Here is a 25,564-nt window from a genome sequence, read left to right as displayed (position 1 = left end):
AATGAGCTTTCCTGGTTTATCAATTCCCACTTGGTTTCTCAGCTTTCAGTGAACAAGTCTTTGAACTGAACTAGTTGAATAAATGAAAATATCTCTTGTACTAAGAAAAAAGGCTCCTGTTGTCAAAATAAGATTCTTGTTTTAAAAAACCACGAATCTGGAAGTTTGGACATTGGGTTATACGGATTTAGTCGTTTGACTTGAAGTGACAACTGAGAAACTGTACTGCTTGATCTTTTCAAGTTGAATTTTAAACAAATTGTTTTCAAAAATCCAAAAGGGAATATGCTTCTGCACTTCAGCTGCTCTAGTTTACAGTCCAACATAAGTTTAAACTGCTGATATTGGTAGCTTATTCTATGCATCCTGTGATAGCAGCAGTGGCATTTGGCTGACGGAAGGAGCAGGTACTGAGTAGGTTACATGTATACATATTTCTCTGAAAACAGTAAAAATGTAATAATGTAATCTCCATTCTACTATTGCTGGAAGGTAGGTGTTCATAATTTCATTATATTCTTTCTTATTCTTTCTGCCTGGACGTGAGTGTATTTTCTTCTAAGCTAATTCTGCTTTTTTTTTTTCTCCTCCCCTGCAGAGCATGAGAATAGATTTAGGAAGCCCATTGCACGTTAAAAGTCTTGGTTTGGCCAAAAATTAGATTAGAATTAGGGTGCAGGGATTCAGGTAATAAATAGTACAAAACCTGCAAAACCCTAGCTTTTAAAACCACCCCAGGACTGTTTGCTCCAGTGTCTCTTCAGCTATTTGTAAACAGTTAAGCTGATTCATTCCAAGGGAGAAAGCCTGCTCAGGTTTTCTTAATATGCAGCCTGCATTGTCCTTTGCTTTGTGTCACCTGCCAGGTCATCCTCTTGTGCTGTCATAATTCAACTAGCTGAATTTAGCTTTATTTTCTCTCTCTTTGTAAATCAGTACTGCCAAAGAGTTGATAGCACATCCCAGCAGTGAATATGCATGGAGTAATCCCAGGAGACGTATGGTTGTCCCTCTGCTTCGCACTAGAATGTCTGTACCCCTATACGTGGGGTGCCTGCATGTACTGTGACCCCCATTTTCCTTCCTTCTGTGCTCCACTTTTGTCCAGACAGTATCTTACCGCTACCAGGCTGTGAGTATGTGAGTATGTATCACTGGTGTCTTCCCCCCCTCCCCAAAATTCCCTTTGAATTGTCTCATTTAATGCCTGGAGCTCTTTTCAGTCAGCTACTCACTCAGCAGCATTTACAACCACATACTGCTTTCTCTTAAGTTTTTCCGCTCTGTGTGTTTAAAGAGGGGTTTGAAGGAAATCATGCTGGTGGCTCTTGCTGCTTTTCTGAGGAATAAATGCCTCCCATTCACAAAAACATGTTCTCCCCTCCCTCCCCTCTCCCAGGGAAAAAGCCTGTTTCCTTTGCTATGCTTCCTGTGGGAGGGCTCTTCGGAGGAGTCAAACAGGGACAGGGAGCTTTCATCACCCTTCATAAAAGACGGAGTTGTTGAAGCCTTTTCTCCGAAATAACAAATATTCTTTATTGCCATTTTTACTCTCGCCTGTGCTTGGAAACAGAGCAAACTTACAGCTCTGCACGTCTGCTCATGAGGAGAAGCGGGAGGTCTGCCTTTCTCTAAAACTCTTCGGAGAGGGTCCAAAACGGTTGCTCCAACAGCTAACTCTAGGGGCCAAAAAAGCTGGCTCCGTCCGTCAGTCCGGGCAGGATTGATCCTGCTGTTCAAGGATGTGGCCACAGAGGGGCACCAAAACCTCACGGTTGGCGGGGCGGGAGGGGTCGGCTGCGCCGCTCGCCCCGCACCCCCGGCGGGTCGGACCCCTGCGGGCAGGGCTGCTGCCCCTCCGCGGGAGAGCTGTGGGAAGGGCCGGGGGGCTTCTCTCAGTGACTGTCCCCAGGAGGAGCTTCGGTTACCCTGCTGAGAGGCGGGTTAGATGCAGGGGGCTGGTGGAAGGGAACATCGGGAGCTACTGATGGCCCAGGTACTGGGGGGTTGTCACCTCCTAGGAGCGTGGTTCAACGCCTGCTCCTCCTGCCCTGCTCTCTGCGGCGTCATGTCGAAGCCATCGAGCCTGGGGTACAGGACTGCTGCAGGCTCTGGCTGCAGCCTTACATCTGCATTTGGTTACTTACCTGGCGGTAGGGGGGAGAGAAGCTGAATGAGATAGCATGTTTTCCTTGGGTAGTTTCTTGTGTCACCCCACGCAGTACTTGGGTGCTGCCCTCTGTCAGCATTGTCCCTCAGTGTACGCAACCTCCTGCTAATTTCTTCTGTGCATACTTGTTTTAATGCTGCATTTAAAAATTCCTCAGAAGTCTGGAAGAGCTTTTCAAAGTCACATTTTTGTTTAAACAATCTTCATCTGAGAATGGCAGACAGTGGAAAGCAGTCCAGGCTCTCATGGGAGTGAAACAACTACACAAGTATTCCATGTCCATCATTCTGCAGACTCATAGAAGTGTCTGTAGCAGTTGCTGATATGGGTCTGGCCCGTGTCACTCCTGTACTGTATAGGAAGATGGGAGAGCCTGATTCTGCACTTCGTCTGAACAAATTTAACAGAACAAATGAATGTAGGTGACTCTGGGGACCAACACACACTGAAAGGTGCAGTGGAGACCTCTGAAAATTGCTCTCTTGTCATTTGCCTCTATTAAAGGCCACCACTTGACTAAATAGAGATGTAGGGAAGCCCTAGTCTGGCTGCTGCCATCAGCTTAGCCTACAGCAGCTAGCTCCGTGGCAAGGCAGGATGAGTTACTGGTGGATGGTCATGTTAGGCAAACTTGCAAGGGAATCCCTGATTACAGTTTGATCCTTTGACTGTGTAATTGAGGTATGGAATTGATTAGGCCTTCACTTTACACCGGAGGGAGGGTACGTATAAGACAAGCTGACAAAAATGTATTGATAAAAGGGCATGAAAAAAAAGTATTGGATACCTAGTCTCAGTAACTGATGCTCTGTCTTCAGGCCAGACAGTGCAGCTCAGAATGCTGTCCTTCCTGCTTGTTCTGGGGGAAGGGCGAAGCTCAGAACTGGTTTTAGCCCTGTATACTCTTTGGCTTCTCAGATCTGAGCTGCTCTGTGGCTCAGGAGGGAGTCTGGAGGAACTGGGGAAAAAACCACATCCCTGGACCCTAGTGGAGAGTGTAAAAAATAGCTGGCATGTTAGTGAGAAAGAGGCTTGGCAGTTGTGGTTATTTTGTGCAAGTACTCGCAGGTGCTTGCAGAGAAGTTGCTAACTCAAGCAAGGTTATGACTGACTTCCTGTAACTTGTCAAAGTAGCCCTGCCCGCTATTTGTCTTGCTTTCTGACTCTATGGAAGGTTTTGTTCTTGAACCCTTGCTGTATAGCCATATAGTAACGAATGGACATGAAAATGCTGAGTATTCATCTGCAGCAGAGCAGTCCTTTTTTGATAGAGATCTTGAACTCCTTCATCTCTTGAGGAAACTGCCAAAAGCTGCGGAGACAACAGAGCTGAGAGGTAGGAAGGGCAGGCTGTGGCTTCACGCTTCTTACGGGTGCCGCCTGATGACACCAATTTTAATAGTTTTGAGGCCCTATTGAAATCAGGAAATTGAGAAACATGGTGAGAGGTTAGAGTCCAGAGTATGGGTCTGTGTTCAGGGTATGAATCTGGCAGCAAACTTTTTGGCTGTCTGGTGCATGAGCCCCAATAACCTGCAGTCTTGTAGTATCTTTCTCAGAGCACCCCAAAGTATTTAGGTATGTTTTTAAAAGTCCTCCTGTCCTATAAGCTGGTTCAAAGTCTTAAGTCCCAAACTGACTGATGGGAGCCCCAAGGCATAGAACTGGGTTACATGATTGTTGCAAGGTCATACTAGTATATCAGTTCCTGTTTGCTGGCTTGAAACTTTAAAGGTTTTACAAAGCTTCAGAGCTGAAATCCCTTTTCAGCTCTCTGGCTCTCTGATTTTAGCCTTTACTTTTTAAATGAAACTAATTAAATCTCTTATGGGTAGGCTTCTTTGTTTGTAGAAGATCACATTATCTAACCCATGGTGGGAAGCGACTTCCAAAGCTGTACATGCTAGACAAAAATCCTGCTGAGTCTTGTGTAGTGTATTTAACCTCTGCAGAACCTGACATGTGCGAAAAATATTTTTGCCCTGTATCTGAAAAGGACAATGTACTTGTCTATCACATGAGGATCCATTGGCCTTTCCAGTCCATTAGTTACCACAAGGGAGTGTTAAACAACATCCAAAATGAGAAAACCCTTTTATACGAGCAAGTCAAGGGTCTTAGTAAATCTCTGAATTACTGATACTAGCTTTTGTTCCATTTGGGGATTTTTTCGCTATTTCAAGGACTGTGAGATCACCTGGAGAAGATTCACCCTAGATATGGAACACAAGCCAGCTAGGAGGGCTGTAGTTTCCTACTAGTACTGTTTGGTGGTGCCTTTGGGGGTGACTACATCACTACACATCTCCTCTCCTATGCTTCTGCTATTCTCAACCATGACTGTATCCTGGCCTGCCTTTGTGTGCCAGAAGTCAAAAAAGAATAAGGCAGCAATGGAAAATCTGATATGGAAGTCAGTTGCTAAAGAATAGGCATATAATTAATGCCAGCCGACATAGCTATATGGAAACTAGGTCTTGTCAAACAAACTTGATCTCAAGAATGTAATCTTAAATAATGGATTGTTAAAGGAAATTGTGTAGATGTGATGTATTTATACTTTCATAAAGCATTTGACTTGGTACTGCATGATAGTCTGGCTAAAATTTTAGTATTACATGATATCAGTAAAGTGCCTGTTAAATGGATTAAAGAACTGGTTAGCTAAGAGAGCTCAAAGGCATCACTTGTGGGAAGTATCGCTGAATGAGAGAGTGTCTAGGGGATTTGGCAAGAACTGATATCAAGTTCAATGCTATTCAACAGGTTTGTCCATGATTTGGAATTAACTGTAAACCATAGCTGAGTTTTACGTTTTGCAATGTCACAAGATAGGGTAACAAATAATGAGAAAAACTTTCTGTAAAGTGATTAGCATCACAAGGAAAGCTAATTCTAACAAAGCCTGGATTAGCATTCATATACAAAGTAATACGCTTGGGAGCAAGTACTGTACCTTGCAGTCCTCCGATCTGAAGCTATATATTGAAAAAAGGCTATTGCATTCCTTAGAGTTGACCACAGGAGCAGGAAGTGGGAGTGATTTTTAGTCTACCTGTATGGCATTGACAGACTGCTAGTAAAATACAGCATATAGCTCTAGTATAGAGTTTTTAAAGGAAGGCAGAAAAACTGAAGAGAACACAGCAGAGGAACGAAGATGACTTGGAATGAGCAAATAGAGCTCAGTTTGTTTAGTTTCAAAAACATTGAGAAGTGACTTAGTGCAGAAGTACCTTCATGGAGAAAAAATGCCAGGCACACTTTTTCCACAACAACAGGAACCAACATCTGGAAGCTAGAGCAATTTGTATTAAAACTGCTAGTGTAGTTTATATTAAAAATAAGATACTAGTCTTTCAATAGAAAGACTAGCAAGGATGGTTTTTGTTTTGCATGTCCTCAGCACCTATCCAGTGCCTTAATGAAAGAGTCATTTTAACTCATTACCATTGTGCTCAAAGTATAATTCTGTGGCCTGAAATATAAAGGAGGGCATCCACACGGTCTTTCTGCCCTTAAGGATGACTCTGTGAAGTGAACAACGTGCTGAAGAGTTTCCTGTTGACTAAGCATCATCTTTGTCCTCACGTCATACTGAGGTCGTATGCAACCCTGCTGTGTCTGTCTGTGCCAGTATGCAAAAAGAACAAACCAGATGACTAGATGATGTATACACTCCATATATATGTATATAACTTGCAAGAACCCATTGTTCTTCCATCTTGTGCTCCCAAGCCATAAGTGTGTTTCTGGCCATGAGAAGAAGCCTTCTGTTAACAGCTTAGGCTCAATTTCCTACCTGTCACCTTCAGTCAGCTTGCTAAATCAGGCCAGCCTGCTGTATCTCAGTCTCATTTTCTAGTCCCTCAACCTACACCTAGAACTCTTGATTTTTCTGAAGACTTTTCATGATCCATACTGCTCTAGATTGCTCTTCCTCAATCTAGGATGCAGGTAGGCTATTTCTGGCCTTCTCTTCTGGTAAGAATCAATATGGGAAGCTGTGGGAAATGAAAAGGGTGCTAAGGAAGTCTCAATATGTCCAAGTAGGAAAAACCTCTGCTGTGTCCTCTTTCTTTGCGCCTATGGATTTGCAGATCCAAGGGTGGGGAAATACTGGAAATACTCAGAGGCTTTGGGTGAAAATTATTAGGCAAAGATGGGGAACAGCCAAACAGGCAGATGAAGATATGAGATACAGGGAGAAAAAAAAAACAGTACAAGGAGGCTGAGGGGAGATCTTTATAGTAAGATTTCCTATTAGATTTCAAGAGAGTAAGCAAAACCTCTTAAAGGTTTCAAAGCTGCTGTTTTGAAAACCCAGAACTGCAGCACCATCCTGTTTCTTTCTCATCATGAACATCTCTTCCTTTTTTGTCCTTCCAATGGAGTTGGATTCCTTGAGCTGAGGCAACAGCTGATCCTACTGTAAATACTAGTGCTGTTTTCCTGGCAGTACCCCTGCATTCCCAGAGTGGTTGTGGCCAGGGTCAGTAACCCTTGCAACCAGATTGTGCCCTTTACCCTTGATGTCTTTCTTTGTAATGGCACTACGACTGATTTAATACCATTAATGTTTAAGCCTTTCTCAGATCATTCTACGTCCATTGGCCCTCCTCTTTCATCTTAATTTGGCTGGAAGAAATGGCAGCTCTTTCTTGCTGTTTGCTAATGAACCTGCCTAGAGCAACTTTACAGTTGGCAAGGAAAGTGATGTGTCTGTGGTAGAAAGCAAAGCCTACCAGAGTCTCTGTGGACCAAGACTTTTTCTCAGATGTTTCATTTTCTCAAATCCAATGAATTATTTTGCGATTCATATTTTTTTCTGTTCCACGTGTCCTTAAATCAGCACTCTGTGAAGCTTTGTCAGAGGAAAAGAAAAATCTCTGGCTTGTAGGATAGACAGTATCCAGGTGGTCAGGATTCTTATGTGGGATACTGAAAATATTTACTGGAGCAAATCTGCATTGGACTTTTCCACAGGCTAGTGCTGTAGCAGCTGTAGGACTGAGCCCTTGCCAATGAACCTCTTATTAATTCACACAGAATGAAAAAGTTCCAACAGGAGAGACTGTTCCCAGAAGAAGAAATTACACCAATCAAGGCATTTAGCTATGTTGAGGAAGAGCCAAGTTCAAGTCTCAAGTCCAGAAAAGTAGACCAGGAACTTGAGCCCAAATCTCTCATATCCCATGTAGGTCTCCTTCTACATACAGGCTTCTGTGTGGCCCAGTGCAAATTAGGCAGCCTTCTCTAGCAAAGGTTTCCTCAGGACAGTGAGCTCCTGCAAAATATGTAGATTTCAACAAATTGAGTATTTCCCAACAAAGCTGGATATGCCAAAGACAGAAGGGAAAAAACCACCCATGAGCAGTTCTGTGGACTATGTGCTGACAAGTACATAGAGAGGGAGGTGTTGGGGAGATAATTAGATAGTTGCCCAAGCATGGGCAGACTTGTGGCAGCTGCTTAAGCCATGTCTCTCTTTTGAGTTCTTGCAAGTGCCTTCTGTACTTGGACTGCAGCGTGTGGCAAATGAAGGTATTTTACTTGGAATCATAGGGAGGATTGGCAGGTTTGCATCATTCTCTCCTGAATGCAGCACATACCTGCAAAATGCCACACACCCTTTCCTTTGCCTGTTTCCTTTCTGTGTGGAGGAGGAATGGAGCTGCTGATTGATGTGTGGTGCTTTCATGTGCAAACGTGAACTTTAGGATTTGGGCCTGTATGTAAGCAAGCCCTGTCATTACAATTGCTCTACTTTTCCCGTTTTCAGTGCCATTGGTTTGGAGCAGCTTCTAGAGCTGTTTCAGATACATGGCCACTTCCCCTCTCCGCTTACTTGGAACTGGACTACTAATCAGTACTATCCAAAGAGATCTGAGTAGATCTTTGATTTACCACCTTCAACTTCCTAGAATTATTGTTGTGCTTGCTTGTAATTGGAAGGATTTGTTCCTTCCAGACACTTGGTATTGCTTCATGTAAGTGCAAGGTCACTTCTACAGCTGGTTTTCATCCAGCTCCACTACTGCTTGGAAAGCATTCTTGAATAGTTGTTTGGCCTTTGGAGTGAGTTTATCCCAGTCTATTGCTAGTGGACATCTGGATCAGAATCATGGCTGGCATTGACTGGCCCCCTTGACAGTAGTCTTGGCAAAGAAGCCAGGGCTTGAACAGACCATTAGATAATTAGAAGCTACTGCAGCGACTTGCAATCAAAGAGCCTAAAGAAACGGATGTAGAGGGTCCTTTTGTACTCCTAGAAGTAATAACTCCAAAGGAGTAAAACTGGCTCTGAAAACGTTTCCTTTTCTCTGAGACACCCCTGGGTGCATTGCAAGATTTTGCTGAGTTTCCTGTCCAACTGCTTTGTACTTCTGGTGGGGCTTGCAAAGCCAAGAGGCCCAGAGGAGATAGGTCTGGGTCTTTCTGTGGCTTGTTCACCATCCATATAATGGTTAAATGTTTCCACTGCACGGTCTTCCATTGCTAGATGAGGAAACAGAGGGAATGTAGCTGGACTCTCAGTCTAGACAGGATGGCAGGACTGGCAGCTAGATGAAGCTGCTCTTTCTCCAGATTGCTCTTCGTGGTTTTTGGATAATAGGTTAGTCAGTGCCAGCTGCATGGTGTGGTTTTTGCAAAGAAACTGCAGGGTTTTTGGAAAATTTTTGAGCATATCTGGAAGGGACGTGTAATCCTACCTCCTGACTTGAACTTTAGATCCTATAACTCTAAAGTTTAAGCCGAAACTTAAGATCTCATTTCTCTGTTCATCAGACTGAGCACAAAAGAGTGGAGGGTTTTATAAGGCTGAAAATCTGATATTGAAGTTGTTCTTCTAAGGAAACAAAGGGGGTGGGAATTGATCACAGCATCTGTATTCAACCTTTTCAATGTTGCCAATTTTTTTAGTGAGCAACAGCAACCTTTTCCATTTCCCCTCTTCTCTATTGCTCTCCTGTGGAAGTGAACAAGATTCACAGATGTGCCTATACATGTACAGCATTTTGAAGCTAACACTGTAAGTGAAGCTGGATTTTCTTTAAATATTTTCTCTTAGTGAAGACCTTCCTAAACCAGAAGTGTTTGTGACCTTTGCTTGATGCTCATCTGATAAATTGTGATGAAAAATAAAGTTACTAGTCAGCAACAGCCTTTATCTGAATGGCCCTGAATGAGGCTTTGGGGTGGAGTGTTTTAAACCTCCCTCTTCAAAATCAGAGCGCTTCTGCCTGTGCTGTCTTAGCACCATTTCACAGTCCAGAATCAATCTGAACAAACTAAGCAGTTTATTACTGTTTCGATAACATGCAGAAATCCTAATCCAGAGGGAAACCTAACAAGCTCAAAATTTATTTGGAACCAAAGGTCAGGATGCTTGTGTGAATTACGAATTGATAAACAAATGATAAATGTTAAGAACTGTCTTTCTGCATCAGGGTGGGCAATAGGCATTTGCTAGAGTGCCTCTGAGGAGACTCTTATTCAAGCAGCAGGCACTGACAGTGTAGGAGATGACAGGGGACTGGAAGGAACATAGCTATTCCTCAGCTTAATAGTACACAGGCTGCCTGAGGACAAGTGTCTTGTCCCAAGTGCTTCCTTTGGGCGAGGAGGGAGGACAGGCTATGGGATTAGAATCTTTGCTAGCATGTGTATACAAAGATGCAATTAAATCCCTCTTGCATCCAAACTGTACCCTAGGAACTTGATTCAACCCTCCACCAAAGAGGGACAATAACACATTAGTACTTTTTCTGCCCAGAGACAATAAAATTCATTTTCTGCTTTTATATTAAAGAGAACTTTCAAGAGTAGGTTTGGGCTACAAATACAAGCCTCTTCTCCTGCTACTCTCATCTCTCCTGGCTAACCAGCTTTAAACCGCCATCTCTGAGCTTACGCCTCCCTTGCTGACTTCCTGCTGGATCTTTCTTTTTCTCCTGTTTTTATTCCACTGTCCTTGTGCTGCCACTTCAGTGCAGTTCCATGGAGAAAGAGGTTTCTTTTGCTATTTGGAGCACTTCCTGGCCAGTTGCAACCTTTTTAAGGCAGTTAAAGTGGCCTATAAATCATATCTTGCAAGGCATCTTCATCAATTTTGTTTTATTAACCCCACAGCCTCTAGCATGCTCTCAACTCTATATAAAGATCACAAATGATATACTCAAGATACGGGGTTAGTCTTGAAATGTTCTATGTACATGGTTGTTTTCTCCCCACTTCTTTTTGGTTCTAGGGGTTCCTTTTGCCTGAAAAATATTTATTAATCTTCTCCTGTTTGATGTGTACCTGTTTTGGCAGCAGTTTGTAGTGCCGTTTTCTATCTGCATCAATCCCGTGCTACATTTATTTCCTTTGCTGGTAGTTTTGACTTAAATAGAAACTGCTAATGGATTTCTCCAAAGGGAAGACTTCATACTCCACATAATAACCTCCCAAAATGACTATCGCTTTTGTTGTTACAGTTGACCTATGGTAGAGACAATTTTTTTACTTTAACTGATGGTCTGTAACAAGGGAGTTAAACAGATTTCAGGACTGTAGTTCAAACAGGTATTTGAGTCATGGAAATCCAATGAGGAACTCCAACTGTTGTTGAGTTCTTGGGGAAAAATCACTTTTGTTATAGCTTCCCTTCAACACTCAGAGGACTGCAGTGACAGAGCTTGCCACATTCTGAGATTCTAGTTTAGAGAAAATACGGAACTACGTTTAGGAATGGTGTATCTAAATCAGCCGAGCAAGACAGAGGAGTTCATTGCGCTTGCCTCAGGTAACAAAGAAAGTCAGTATTGGAGGTGGAATATTGCAACTGCGGGCTTTTGCTCAGGCTGTGTGCCTCCAGTATAGAAATGTAGAATCTGTGCAATCTTGTCTCCATGGGGCAGCATTAATATGACTAGCAAATGCTTCAGACTTCCCAGCAAACTGCTAGTGGCAACCTGTACCATCCGACCCTATGGAAGCTAACTGCAAGCTGAAAGATTTGATGATCATATTGTTATCTATATTATATTCCATCATGAAAGGGATTAAAATATTATCTTAACACAGTTGATCCTCTGAAATGCTACCAGGCATTTGAACAACATCCTTCTTTTTGCATGTTGAATATTTTTCTCACATGGATCTTGCTTATTTCCCCTCATTCTCGATTCTCTCTGCTGATTGTCACATATCATTTCTAGAGCTAACCCCATCTCTGACTGCAGCTATTCGTTATCAGCCCCTTTGCCTTTACCACTTCCATTTGTAATTTAAACACCCTAATTTAATAGGTTTGTCTCATTATTTTGATTAATCATATTAACTCATATTAATTAAGAGATGGATTTAGGTAATGACAGAGGTTAATGGAGTCAGTTTTCACTTTCCCCTGGTTTTTCAGGGAAGGGGGGACACAGAGGTAGGAGGGGAAAATAAAAAGAGAGACTAGAAAGAGTGAAAAAGAGAAACTGTTGGGGGGGAAATCTCAGTTAGCAATCAGAAATTCCCTGCTAATTGAATGTCTGATTTTATTAATGATGAAATTTATAAAGGTCCTTAAGAAAAGAAAAGAATTTAGCCAGTTCAGCAGTTAAGTGTGAATATTAACTAACTCTGAGATAAAAGTTAAAATATCCATTTTCTTTTCTTTTCTCTAGTTCTTTAAATAAAAAGCTCTCTTTGACACTTCATCCCATTAGAGCTTTAGCTTCCTTTGCCATCCATTGCTAAATGGCTGGAGACTGTGCAGAGAATGTAATGTCCTGGATGGTTTAAGAAATGCTGACCTTGGAGGGCAGGAAGTTAATACATGGATCATCATAGTGCTTATTTTCCTTGATGCTTGCTCTCTGATGATGCTTTGGTAAGTGGAAGAAGGATTCCAGCTCTGCCCTACGCTCTGTCTCTACTCTATCACGCTTGTTTCCCTGAGGCTCAAGAAAAAGCGAACTGCAAACAGAGTGTCAAATTCAGACTGAACTTTGTGTTGGTGCTGTGGGCTGCATTTCCATCTCAACAAAGGCATGGTGAATCCTTTGCTTATCGAAGTTCCCTCATGACATGTTCTCACAGTTATTACTCCTGGGCATGTCCAGCAGCAGACTGCTACTAATTTGTCTCTTTCTCTTTCCTTATTTGTAGCAATGCCATATAGGCATAAAATCCCATTTGAGGAGGGGAACTCTTTATAGCCTTACTGCCCTCGTGGAAATTACAGCACAAGGGCAAGTCAGGGGAAAGCTCTTTCATCCTGTGCTCCACGACACTTCAACTGACCTGCTTCAATGAACATTTGAATAGAAAGCCATTTTGGAGATGAAGCTGGTTGGTAGTGAATTGTGGGGTAACTGCAAGATCCCAGAGTAAGCAGTTAACCTTTTTCCTGACCAGAAAAGAAAATTTTTGTGACAACGGTAACTTGGTATACAAAATAAAGAGAGGTAACCGTACAGGAAGAAAAACTATTACTCAAACCCTAAATGAACAAGTATGAGCAAAGACTTTGTATAAATTGTCACGAATCTAAATCAAAATGAATTAGAACAAGAAAGTTGTTTTGTGAACAAACTTACCAAAAAATACTTAATTGTGAGGGAATTTGACATCTTTGTATATACTCTTCCAGTAGATGTTGCTGCTGAAAGGTAGTGCTCACAGGCGACTTGTGAAAGGCAGCCACTAGGGTTTGTAAGACCATGTTCTAGTTTGAAGCGTAGTGCACCATCAGCCCAAAGATTATTTGGCATAAATTACAAAGAAAAGCACCAAGAAAATGGTGAACATTTCCTGTGAGGTACTTGAGGAAATAATCTTTAAGTGTGAGGAAGTGTACTCATTATACTTATGTTAACTGAGTAGAATAGGTTGTCTGTGGAAGGACACAGTACCGCTTGGCTACCCAGATTTTGTGTCTGCAGGACAGTCCCTTGCTCCCAGCTACTTCAAGCTAAAGTTTGCAACATAGACAATCTCATGTGAGTTTTTAATTTCATCCAACTGGAGTCCTTATACCTAACTTGACTGCCACTCAGAAGAAAATGTAATATAAATTCCAGAAGTTGATTACTTTTCGGTGATCTGTGATTAAAATAGCAGAAGTCTGAAGTGGAATTTTTCCATAATCGGTATTTCAGAGTGGATGAATGAAATAAATTTCAGTTCAAAAGGCACTAGAGCAGTTGAAATCTGATAAGACTGACGGACCTTTTTGTGACTTTGATGAGAACATCAAAAAAAATTTTTGCTTTTGCAATTCTGTTTCATAACAGGGAAAACTATACCACATTTTAGGATTGTTGGCAACTTGAGAATGTTAACAGGCTTTTTCTATGATGTTAGAAAACACTACAAAATTAACATCCTTTTTTGTTGTTGTTTTGTTTTACCTTTGCTTAATATAAGCATAAGTCAACTAGGGAATGATTTCTGTGCAAAATGACAGTTGACCTGAACAGTGGAGAGCCTTGGGTTCGAAAGATCCAGTTGGTGTTCCCAGTCTAGTATCTTTTGGCTTGTGTATAGAAGTACAAGCGTGTAGGACTTGCATTTGAAAAGTACAAGGCTCAGAAGAGAGAGAATTTTAGGTGTGTAACACTAAGGGACTTCAGAAATACATGACTGGAAGGGACTAAATGCAGCCTGACATTATGAAATGACCCAATGAAATTTCACTAAATTGGGAATTAGAACAATACGACTGGCAGCATGTTTTTGTTCAGAGAGCTAAGGTCTTGTTGAAGCAGGGAAAGCCTCTCAGGCAGACTTTGTCTCTGTGGAGTCTCCCTGCACAGTTACCAACCCATCACAGCTGCCTCTCTACCTGGGAGTATTCCTGAAACTCCAGCCTCTGAAATCCTACTTTCCCTTGAAGAGTTCTCATTTTATTAAAAGCATGCAAAGCTTTTATCTCTACTGAAAAGCTTGAAACAGTAGAATGTTAGAAGCTCAGAAAATGTAAAAGCCTGATAGGAAAATCCAATACATGTATATGCATATCTATATATCTATATATCTCTATCTCTATGTATAAAGGTATATATAAAAGACAACAGTATCTCATGATGTTTTAAGACAGTTTGGGCATTATTTTGGAACCTGACTCAAATTTGAAGTCTTTAATTTTGCAAAGCTGTCAATGATCTCAGTGAGGGTTCAGATGGACAGAGGACACCAGATGCAACGTTTTCATTGTGGGATTGGGAGAATTGGACTGCTCCTTTTTGGAGACTTAGTGGATACTGTTTGAATTAATATGTGTCTAAAGAGCAAATTTGAGTAAAAGAGTTTGACGTTATGATTTTTTTTTCATACTCCTTTACTTAAATTTGAGGTACAGATTTTTTGTTATTAATGGTAGACATACAACCAGAGATATGCATGCTGTGAGGAACTACTAAATACGCAAACGCAGATTGTAATACTAGCCTCTGACCAAAAATAAAGATTAAAAAAAAAATAACAGCACAGAAAAATTGTGTAGATAAGATAGATTTTTCTCAAAAAAAAAAAAAAAGCCATGGTAATTTAATTCTGATTTTACTTTTTTTAAATTTACACCAGACAAAAGTCAATGGAGTTGCTTCACAGTGTACAGTAGCATGAGGTTAGAACTGAGTCCTGTATCTTAAAATATTATGTGTAAGTGCATACACACTTCTTTGTGGGTGCACTGTATCTCTTTGTCTATGCATATTCGAGTGTATATATTTCACAGCTGCTGTCTGCATCATTCACTTCCAAAACCAGTATGCATTCATTTTCATAACTTTTTGTTCTATTACAATATTAATGGGACTATCAATAGAAAAGGACAAGAGAAGCATTTTTAATGTTTATCTGACAGTTGCAAATTTCACTTGAGGTTGTTTACTGGGATCTGATTGTTGGCAAAGAGGAGTAGCAAAGGCAGCAAGATGAATGGGATCACAGGAAGAAGAGATGTATTTATGGGTCCTCTTAGCACCATCTAAGAGTAATAAAAAGTCCCATCTTACCCCTCCTTTACTGTCTTAAGTTTTAAACAGCAAAAAATGAGGGATTGTTTTAATTAACTTCTATTTAATCCAGGTGGCCTGTTCAAAGTGAAACACATTGCATTTAGATATGTGAAAATTAGATGAAGGTCTCAGTGTATATCTTTATTCTCATCCAGCATATTCTCCCTAGTGGGGAAAATGCCTGGAAATAAGAGTTTGTGGAGTTGTGGATGAACTTGCAATGTGATGTCAAACTGTGTACCAAATTGCTGTCTGAGCTTGCCTTTTTTGACCTTCAGTTCTAGGACTATCCTAAGCAAGGCTTATTTGTTATGGGGAGAGTTGAACCTTTTACCAATTTTGCTCTGTGATTTTACAGACCCTAAGCTTTACAGATCTGAGCATTGCACCTCCAAATTTTCTGTGCTGTAAACACCACCTCAGACGAAAAAAATCCAAACAAACCCAACAATCTTGGAACTCTGCATGTCTTTTTAGTTCATGCTTGAAAATGTTTAAGTATCAGTTTCTCAACTAGAAAAGCAGGAGCCTAACTGTACACTAGCCAATGTTTAAGGTCAGAATAAAAAATGTATAAATAATACAAAAATGGTGGAATGGTAGCCTAAGAGTATTGTGTTCAGCTCTGGTTGTCTCTGTCAGAGTATACTGCAGAAATAGAAGAATTTCAGAGCTGGGTAGCAGACTGAGTTGTTTGGAAAAACAGGCTGTTTGATCTGAAGGAAAATCTTTGGAGAAAAGCATGGAAGTGTGAGGGGAAGGTTTAATTTTCCATGCAAAATTAAATCCAAAATAACTGGCTATGTAGATTTGAATTGTCAAATGCTTCTACCTGGGAATTACAGCTCATGTGCTTCTCTTTCTGTTCTTCTTACTAGGCTGGGCTTTTTTGGTGGACTACATCTCCATTGATGCACCTTGACTGCCCCGCTGAGAAGCTTTGGTGAGGACTTAGACCACCACTATAGAGCACCATGGCAGATCTTTTTTTTTTTTTTTAAGTGAAAAGTATGAAGTTTCAACAGGAAGCAGAAACATTCTCCAAAATTATAATTATGTCAAAGGTAATTAATTTGGGGGAACGCTTGCGAGAACTTTCAGTTGTCAGTATGTAAAATAATAATTGGCGTAGTGCATGAATTCTTACTGTGTTTTGAAATATCAGATTGAGAAAACAATAGACTTGGAAAGGGGCAATTACAAAACCCTTGGAAAGGAAACCAGAGAGCTATACAAAATGGGGTTCTCAGCTGTAATGGATGGCTTCTACCATTTGCTGTCTTTTAGCAAAGCAGTTCTCAGCCAGAGCTAGACTGCTTTGTCTTGCGCTGTAACAGTGTGTTAGAAATACATGTTTCACAGGTATTGCATGGGAAAAACAGCTTGGATGGGTATATAGTGATTTGACAATGAAGCAGTCAACCAAACCACTGACCTCTCCGAGATGCTTTTGTGACCTTATCTGATCTGTGAGCATTTGGGCTAGATGGTTTTGGTAGGGGCTTTCTTTTCTGACATACCATCCAGCCTCTTCTGGATCCCTCTCTTCCCCTTTCTGTGGGCTGGGTATTCCCTTTTGTCACTGCTCCCAAAAGAGGGCTCTGTTCCTGGCCCTGTTTTCTGCCTGCAAAATCCAAATTCAAACTGGGACTAAGGCAGTCTGGGCCAGTGCTTTATTAAAAAGCTGTCCCAACTTCTTCCTCCAGGGAGAGGAATTCAGCATGCTTGCAAGGCAAGGCCTAATGTGTGCAGCTGATACAATGGCAGTGTGAGGGGAAATGGAGGAGGCTCATTTCTCCCTCCTGGCTGCCCCTGAGTCTGTTTAGGATCCTGTGGTAAAAAGTGCTATTTAGGGGAAGGGATCTCTCACAGTGAAGGTGGAAAAATTTTTGGTAGGCTCTGGAAAAAGCTCTGTGGAAGTGCTTTTGAAATTTGCCTTTCTGGAAGAAGATAATAGGTGTGGAAAATGGACAACTGTTACTTGCTAAATTCTGCTATACTAGAACAAGGCAGTGCTTCACAGAGCTGACAAGAGGTTGGTTTAAAGCAGATAAAGGAAAGAACTTCTGTGCCTGGCTGCTGGAAGCTGTGGGACCTGAGAGCACTAGCATGTTCAAAGAGGGACTAAGTAAATTTGCAGGCAGCAGGCTCGTTAAATGGGTGCTAAATAGAACATGAGGAGGTACTGCTGCATATCACAGCTCTGAAGGAAGAGAGGTGCTGCCAGAGGAGGATTTAGGAAAGATGGTATGTGACTCTGCTTAACTTGCTTTGTTTTGGAGTGTTCTGTGTGACAGAAAACCAGTAGTGGCAGGACTAAATGTGAGGTGATGTGAGGACAGAATTACTAGAAGCACTTGTGATCCCTGTGGCCTGCACAGGTATTAAGTGAAAGCAAATACCTCTACTGGCCACGAGGGACGTGTAGCACCCAGTGAGTTCTTTCCCCAGGGTGCTTTTGACTGACTTGTTATTATTTATGTGCTGAAAATCTCCTTAGCATATCCCAAGTTGGCTGGTGGATGAAACCGGACAGACACTGATAGCATACCCCTGTGGAAAAGTATCTTCAGCAATGCTATGTGTGCCCCAAGCCTAGAGCTTGTTCTGTGGCTCAGGAGGTTGGGGGCAGACTGTATGCTTTCTGCCTCTCCTGCTTTTTAAAAAGTCCATTTAGCAATGAGCATTGATGTACAATAGGCTCTGCTGAGCACACTGACAGCAGTGATTCCCCACTGAGTGACATGATCACAGATGGCACCTACTCATGCTTCATGCTTATCCTGGAAGCTTGTTTCACAAGATCATCCCAAGATGCTGAGACCAATTATGTTGTTACATGCAGGAATGTCTTACAGTGCCTTCATAGGCGTCTATGATGCTGAAAGTCACATGCCATCTGCTTGTGTGAAGCTGTTCTCTAAGATGACTTGATTCCATCTTCAGGTCATATGCTGAAGTGGTAAATGTGTTTGCTCTATTTCTTCTCTCTTTCCAAGCTAACATCTTTCAGTTCTACCCATCTCTCATCAAAATGACCTTTGGTAGGACACTGTGGAGATTTGGGGAGTAAGTTTAATATATTTATTCTTATCTTTACTTCTGTTCATAAAAGTGTTATATCTAGCTTGAAGGTAGGGAAGTAAAAGGAGGCAAAGGGATTTGCCCAGGTCTGCAAACAGAGTCACTGGGAATTGACATCTCAAGTCTGGTGCCTCCCTTTATGGCCTAAAATGTGACTACATTGCTGATAGACTGTGGTATCACTGAATAATAACTTTACTATGCTGGGCAATAATAAAGGAACTCTCATCTGTACCTGTTGGGAAGAGAGCACTGGAGAGAGGTGTGTGCATGATGGGAAATGGGTGGTGAATTGTGATTGAGGCCTTAAAAGTTGTACAAACAAGTGAATGGGTCTTTAGGTTTCACTGGGTACTACTTGAGGACCAGAAGAAGGAAATACTCTCAAGTATCAAGTTGAATTTAGCAGTAGAATTTATTCTTACTGGATGTTGTGGGTGACCAAGAATATAAGTGAGGTTAGGTATTCAAATTCATTGATAGCTGATAAATGGAATGGTTTGAATACAGCCTTTGGCCTTATGAACTCCTTAAAAGGACTGGGTGCTAGAAGAGAGTAACTGGAGAAGGTGGACTCTTTCCCAAACATCTGGTGCTAGCTGTTGGTTAGATGGGGTATTTGGTGTGATGGACCTTTGGTCTGTCTGTTCTTATGAACTTGGTAATGCACATTTTGCTATGAAAATCAGTGTCAACTCTAATCTTGAGAATGACAGATAGTAATGTTAAAAGCTATGCCAAGATCCTACAGCAACTCTTCTGCTCCAGTCTTCCTTGCTCTATCTGTGCAGTGCTCTGTGCAAAAGTCCAGTTTCCTACATTCTAACAAGTTCACAACTACAAGGGCCCACATGGGGAGCCCAGGTCCTGCTCTCAGAATTGCTGGTAGGGACTTGCTCAGCCTGTGATTACGCAAGTCTTGTTCTGAACTAATACCCTGCACCGATCCCTGACTGTGCTGTGCTTGTGAGACTGCAGTGTTTCAGAGCGAGTTTAAGGCTGAGGTCCTTTTGTGTTGATGCAAGAGCTGATGTTAACGTCGTTGTTCTAGAATTTGATAAATGTGTTAATTATGTTCCATGTTCTGTAAGTGCTGTTACTGCAATACTGTTCACTTTCCATCCTGACTGTTGCTGCCTGAGTTGTGAAGTAACCTGACATATATCTGTTTTAGAGGTGACAGTGTTTTAAAGGGAGGTGAAATGATCCTATATATGAATTCCAAGGTCTTTTTGAAATGAAGCATTACATGTGCCTAGCAGTAGTAGATAGTAAGCCTTCTTTCAAACTCAATTTGAGCAACAAAGCTGCTGCCTTCTCAGTGTTTTGTATACATTTGTGAATTAAAACAGTGAGTATTTAGAAAAAGCATGTATCCTGTATTAAAATTGTAAGACCAAAAAAATGAAGCAACTGGAGGCAAGGTTTTCCCAGATCCCCTCCTTATTTTCAAAAATCCTAAATAAGTTTAAATTTCAAATCTGGTGTTCATTGATGTGTTAGGCTGGTAATATTCAGACTTGTTCCTGTGACTTACAGGGACAGGCAGAAATTTTGGAGCATAGTGAAGTTTTTCCAGAAATCACATGCCTCTTCTGCCTGTCTGCTTGGGAAGAATGTAAATGTGAGTGTGTTTCCTGGTGATTGTCCAGGTGATAGCCTCTTCGGCATTCCACTGAACGGCCACCTGTCCGCCTGTAATAAATGATGGCTATAAAGGGAAATGATCGCAGCCATGATACAGCCAGAGGCATTTGTTTATATTCTTATAATATGTATCAGATTGAATAGAAATTATCAGTTACAATTGACAAATGGAGAGTGGAGATAGTTGGTGAGTATGAGGAAGCTCAGCCAGAGCTGGGCCAGCTGCAAACTTTCTTCAGTGAAGGCTGTCTGCAGAATGCAGGTGTTGAGCCAGCCAGTGATTAATGGTGAAGCTGGAGGCTTGCTTATGTTAATGATCCACATATCTTTGTATAGCCGCACAGTCAGTAAAGCCTCTTGTTGCTTCTCAGAAAGGATCCTGATGGGTAGAGGCTGCCATTTTGGGGCTGGAGTGTGTAATTAAATAAATGGGGGCCAAAGCAGAGGAGTATTCTTGGGCATTTCTCTAGCAGAATAGTACTGACACGTAGTGTTGCCCCTCACAGTTTAAGTGGTGTACAAGACCGGGATTACTGAACCTAAACAGAGCAAACCTAGCTGGATGCAAAAGTGCTATCATATGTTACTGTAATGACAATATTGTTGTGTGAACAGGGGAAAGGGGTATTCCTTGGATCTCTTTCAGATCAAGAGTCTGCCTTATATGACTGCTTTCCTGAATCGTTGCTGCGATTTCTCCCTCTTGTCTCTGCGTAGACACAGCACTTCCTCTTCTGGATCAAGAAGCTGAGTCTGTCCAAGTGAGAAGCCTAAGAACAGCTCAGGGGGCTGGAGAGAGAGAGCCAAGTGCATTCAGTCTGCAAACAAGCTGAATGTTTTAAGCTCTCACTAGCATTTGATCCTTTTTGTCAAGTCTTGGGAGGGATACTGGAATTAAAGAAAACTCTTGGACCAAAGACAGGAAAACAATTTCTCAAGACAAGTGATACCATCTCTGCTGTTTGGCATAAATTTAAAACTAGACTGGACAAATCTCTAGAAAACATGCAGTTGGTAGAAGCGGTGAACTATGTGCCCTCTGTGAACTGAATTTGTCAGGAGAGCTTTTTGGATTCTACATGTGAAGACCTGTTCCTGCAAATATCTGTACTGATCTGCAATGTTCTTATTTGCTGTCTGAAGCTATTTGGAGGTGGGGTTGTTGAAAGGAATGAAATAGGAGTGCCTAAGGAAGCAAAGCACAGGCAAGAGTGCCGCAGTGCAGGTCAGTTCCATCCAATGTGCTTGCCTCCCATTTTCGTATGAAGGAGTAAAGATGGCATCGTCATCTATAGATATTTTGTAGAAGAAAAAATTATGGGTCATGCAACAAGCTCCAGCATAGAGTTTAATGTCCTCTCACCCACATGTTCCCCTCTGAAAATATTCCATATAGATGCAACCACCAAGGGTGTCTATCGGTGAGTCTATGGGATACAGAGCTGACTTGAGTGAAAGCTCCATATGAGAGGGCCATCACATAGCTACTGCCAGGAGTGGGAGTAGACTTGGTTGTAAGCTGCCTCTGTGCCCTTCTTTCTGTTTACTAAAGGGCTGCCTTGTGCCTGGTAAGGGGGGCTACCCTCTAATTCTTGGAGTCTTGCCCAAAATCTGTCTTTTCAGTTTGGTAGAAAACATATGTCTCAAATCTCTGAGAACTCATTACTCCTGCTGGATGGTAAGTTCAGGGAGTGCTGCCAGTTGACCCTGTGCAAGGACTGTCAACTTGAAAAGGAATGGTCTCTCTCTTTATTTTCTGCCCAAATACTACTAGGGAAAGGGTTGTACATGAGTAGGGCAATTCAAAACAACATTACAAAAAAAGTGAAACATTTGGAAGAAGCATCAGTTTCTTCCTAATGTGTTGGCTCTACTGATGGCTGTTACTTTAGGTTTCCCCACCAGCAGAGGAAGCTATTAGATACAAATGAACTCTCATTTTTCTTATGCTGCTAACAACTAAAAGGCAAATGGTGCTTTGTTTGGCTTGCATGGGACAGCATACTGTTCTGACTGCAGACCCACTGGCTTTGGCTTGCTTCCCTGTCTTAAATTTCATTTCACACCTTATGTTTGTGCAGTGCGAAGGCTTCTTTCCAGAGATCTGGCTTAGATAGAGCACACTACTCTACTCACTGCTGCCTGGTCTTGCTAGGACAGACAGTTCCTTGTGTGAGTTCATAAATCACATAATGTGTGATGTGATCAATACATCCCTTCCATATTGAAACACCAATAATCAGCTTGCCTGAGCAAGTAGGAGACCAAACCTGGTACATATACATCTCAAATCCTGTTATGTCTATCAACATGTTTCTTTTAGGGATTTTGTCACTGTAAATTCTCTAGAGCAGTAATTCTGATGTGTTTCTGCTTGTGAAGCATTATCATTCAACAGTAAGACGTTATTTTTATCCCTGTGTTCAAAATTATGTGCTTGTTTTAGCTGTAATGTCACAGCTCTGGGCTTGTATTCCTAATTCTGTCACTGACTTCTGTACCCTGGGGAATTTGCTATTGGTTTCTGTGCTGTACTTTGTGGTGGGACAGCAATACTTTCTTCTGAAACCACTCCAAAGTCTTCAGGCAAGAAGAACCATCTAAGCACTGCTTTGTGAATAAAACTGCTAGGCTGAATGATAAAAGAGAAACTAAAAAATCCCTTTGCTGGTTTCTTACTACCTTTTTATTTAGAAAAAACTACACTATCCTTCTTTTAAAGCTTACAAAAGCAGAACTTCGACAATTGTTTTAAACCTGAAAGTCCTTACCATAAGAAAAAAAATATGTTTATTTCCTTAGCTTTGCCACACTTTCTTTGTGTGTTACATTGACCAATTCTTGTCCTCTTTAAATCCAGAGAAGCACAGAATGATGTTTTGAGTGGGAACCTAAGGCGGTCTGAATTTATCCTCTCAAGTCTGGTACTGAGAAGAGGAGGTGATGAATAAAGTACTTACAACTTTGCTTAGATAAATGCCACTTTGTCTTGGTATCATAAATGAAGTCTGTGCAGTTGTAACAATTAAATTAGGTACTGGCAGCAATTAGGTATTATCTCCTAAATATATTTGTTGGCAGGTGCTGACACATACCTATAATTGTGATCTGTGATGGAATGAGAGAGACATCTTTAAAAAAAACCCTAAGACAACAAAAACATGTAACAAAACAATCAACCCCTCCTGTTCACTTTCTGATGTCTGATGGCACAATACTGATCTGAAGGGCAGGGCTGTTGCATTCATCTGACTGGTATTTAAGAATAACTTAATTTGCTGCAGCTTCGGTATAGCTCTGCTTGCCTGCTTTAAAGTTTAACTGAGTATTATCTTGCATGTTCTTACTTTGTGCTCTTCTTGGAACTTAAGTTGAAAGTGCCTAATGCCATGTTCATTTGGGAACACTGACTTTCATTCAACCTGGGTATTTTCATAGCTGTAAAGGCTTTCCTCCAGCACAAACTGCTCTGTGTTGGGTGTGAGTTTTCTTTTTCCAAGCATGACTTCTGTAGGTAGAATCCTACAGAATCCTTTACTCCAGTCTGGAAAGTTCTCCCTGTTTCATCAGCTTTTTTCATACATCTGTGCTGTGGAGAATGAGAGGAATTGAAAAGGATCAAATTAGTGTGTAGAGGATACAGTCAGTGAAGCTAAAAATAAGTGTGAGCTGATAAAAGCTGTTGCAGTGCTAGTGAGAAGCAAGGGGCTGAGCATGGTTCTTCACCGTGCTTCCTAGAGGAGAGTATCGTAAGTGCTTTTGGTAGTGAAACTTTCCATCTTTGTCCTCTCTATCCTCACTGAAAAAAATCGATGGGAACTATGGCAGTATGAAGCAGCTATAAAAGTTTGACCACAAATTTATATAGCTTGGTTTCCTGTTTGATAATGGAACTATTGCATACTTCTGAGAAGAACAGCAAAGTTTGGTAATCCAGCAGTTTAGGGGCTTCCTCAGTCAAATGTTTCATGTTAACTACTATGATAAAAGGTCCTTACAAAGACCTTTGTAAGCCTAGGCTGAACTACATTTGGCAAAGCAAGAGGAGGGCAGTATGAATTAAATCTTCTCTTGATCCCTGAAATGTACACAAGAGTGTAATCAAAATACCTTTAGCCAGCTCGAGTAGCTTGTAGGGCAGCAGTGCCCTGGCTGTTTTGATGAACTCGGATTAAAAGTGCAAAGCTCAACTTTAAAATAGGTGGGAAGGAGTTCAGTGAAGCCCTGTGACCTGGAAGAAGGGAGGACCAGAAAATACCATCTGTATGGGGCATTGTTTCAGACCAGAAGAGTTCTTGTTTGTTTGGTATAGGATTTGAATCACAGGAGGAACTTGTTCTCACTCCATAAATGCGGGATTACTTGTCTTGTTATGGAGAGCAAATGTAGCCTTGTTAATATGATTGCAAAGAGCCCTGCCAACATCTTAATCAAAAGTTTGGATTTAATTCTACCAAGGACCCTCCAAATTTTACAGCTTTCTCAGAGCCCTCCAAATTTTACAGGTTTCTACAGGCACTCATAGTTCCTGTATGAAACAGAACTGATTGTAGCTACCTGCCTTCCTTGCTCAATACAGGGTGATGAGTCTTGGAGTATGAACATTTATGTATGAGCAACTGGGCTGAAGATGTACAGTGGAGAAGGGATAATGCCTTAAATGCAGTACAGGAGCCTGCAGACTGTTCCTGGTTGTGTATGTTATAAGCCCAAAGAGGAACAGGCTGTTCAGAATCTAACTGGCTCCCAACAGGCTCAACCACAGATTCCTGGCAAGCTGATGCTATTTAGAGAGAACACTGGCAACTATTTTGAAGAGAAAATAAATCAGAAAGTCATTACTTGTTAGACGAAGTGATAAAAGCCCTAAGTTAGTGTATGGGATTTCCTCTTTCTTAGAGGTTTACTCTTTGTTCTCTCTCCCCTACCTTAAGGAGAATTGGCAAATTGAGTTGTTTGTTGGATTTTGCACGTGTGCTGTCATCCTCTTCTTGCTTTTCCCCCACCTGCTGGTTTCTCTTCTCTGTGTCTGGGCCTTCCAGACTGACGTATACATGCAGAATGAATGTGAAGGTGTGCAGCTCTGTACAAGGCCATCCCCTGTCTCCTCTTTACCCCCATACCATGTGCCAAATATGTTAAGAATCAATCAAGAGGACTGCTACAAAAATAGCACTGGTATAATCTCAGTTCCTCCTCTTCCCCTAGGGCTCCCGGTGCAGCATTTATGCACTGTTAACAGGATGGTGATCCTACCTTCCTCTATGGTGCTTGGAAAAATGGTCCTCCTAAGTGATGTTAGACTCCTATCTCACTCTTGAGGTTTATTTTTTCTTTCTTCTCCCACTGTCTCAGCTGTGTACTTATTCTTAAATTTCAGTCTAGAAGGTGACCTCTGCATTTTGCTCTGCTGTAGTGGGTAGGGCACAAGGGGACCCTGGAGCACTGATGTTCTCTTTCCTTTCTTCCCCCAGAGATTCTGCATGCAGGTGACTCTTCTTCCCATACAGGATGGATGGCAGTTTCCTCTGGAGTACAGTGCTGCCCCTACCCTGAACTGCTGGATAGGAATGAGAGGTGTAACATCTCTGGTCCTCCTTCTGTAGCAGTTTTGCCCCATGTGAGTGGTGTGTCCCATGGCAGTATATCTCAACATATCCTTGGT

The sequence above is a fragment of the Numenius arquata genome, chromosome 6 (assembly GCF_964106895.1).
Source record: "Numenius arquata chromosome 6, bNumArq3.hap1.1, whole genome shotgun sequence".
In the NCBI taxonomy this organism is placed as follows: Eukaryota; Metazoa; Chordata; class Aves; order Charadriiformes; family Scolopacidae; genus Numenius; species Numenius arquata.
Note: the sequence above shows the minus strand (reverse complement) of the source record.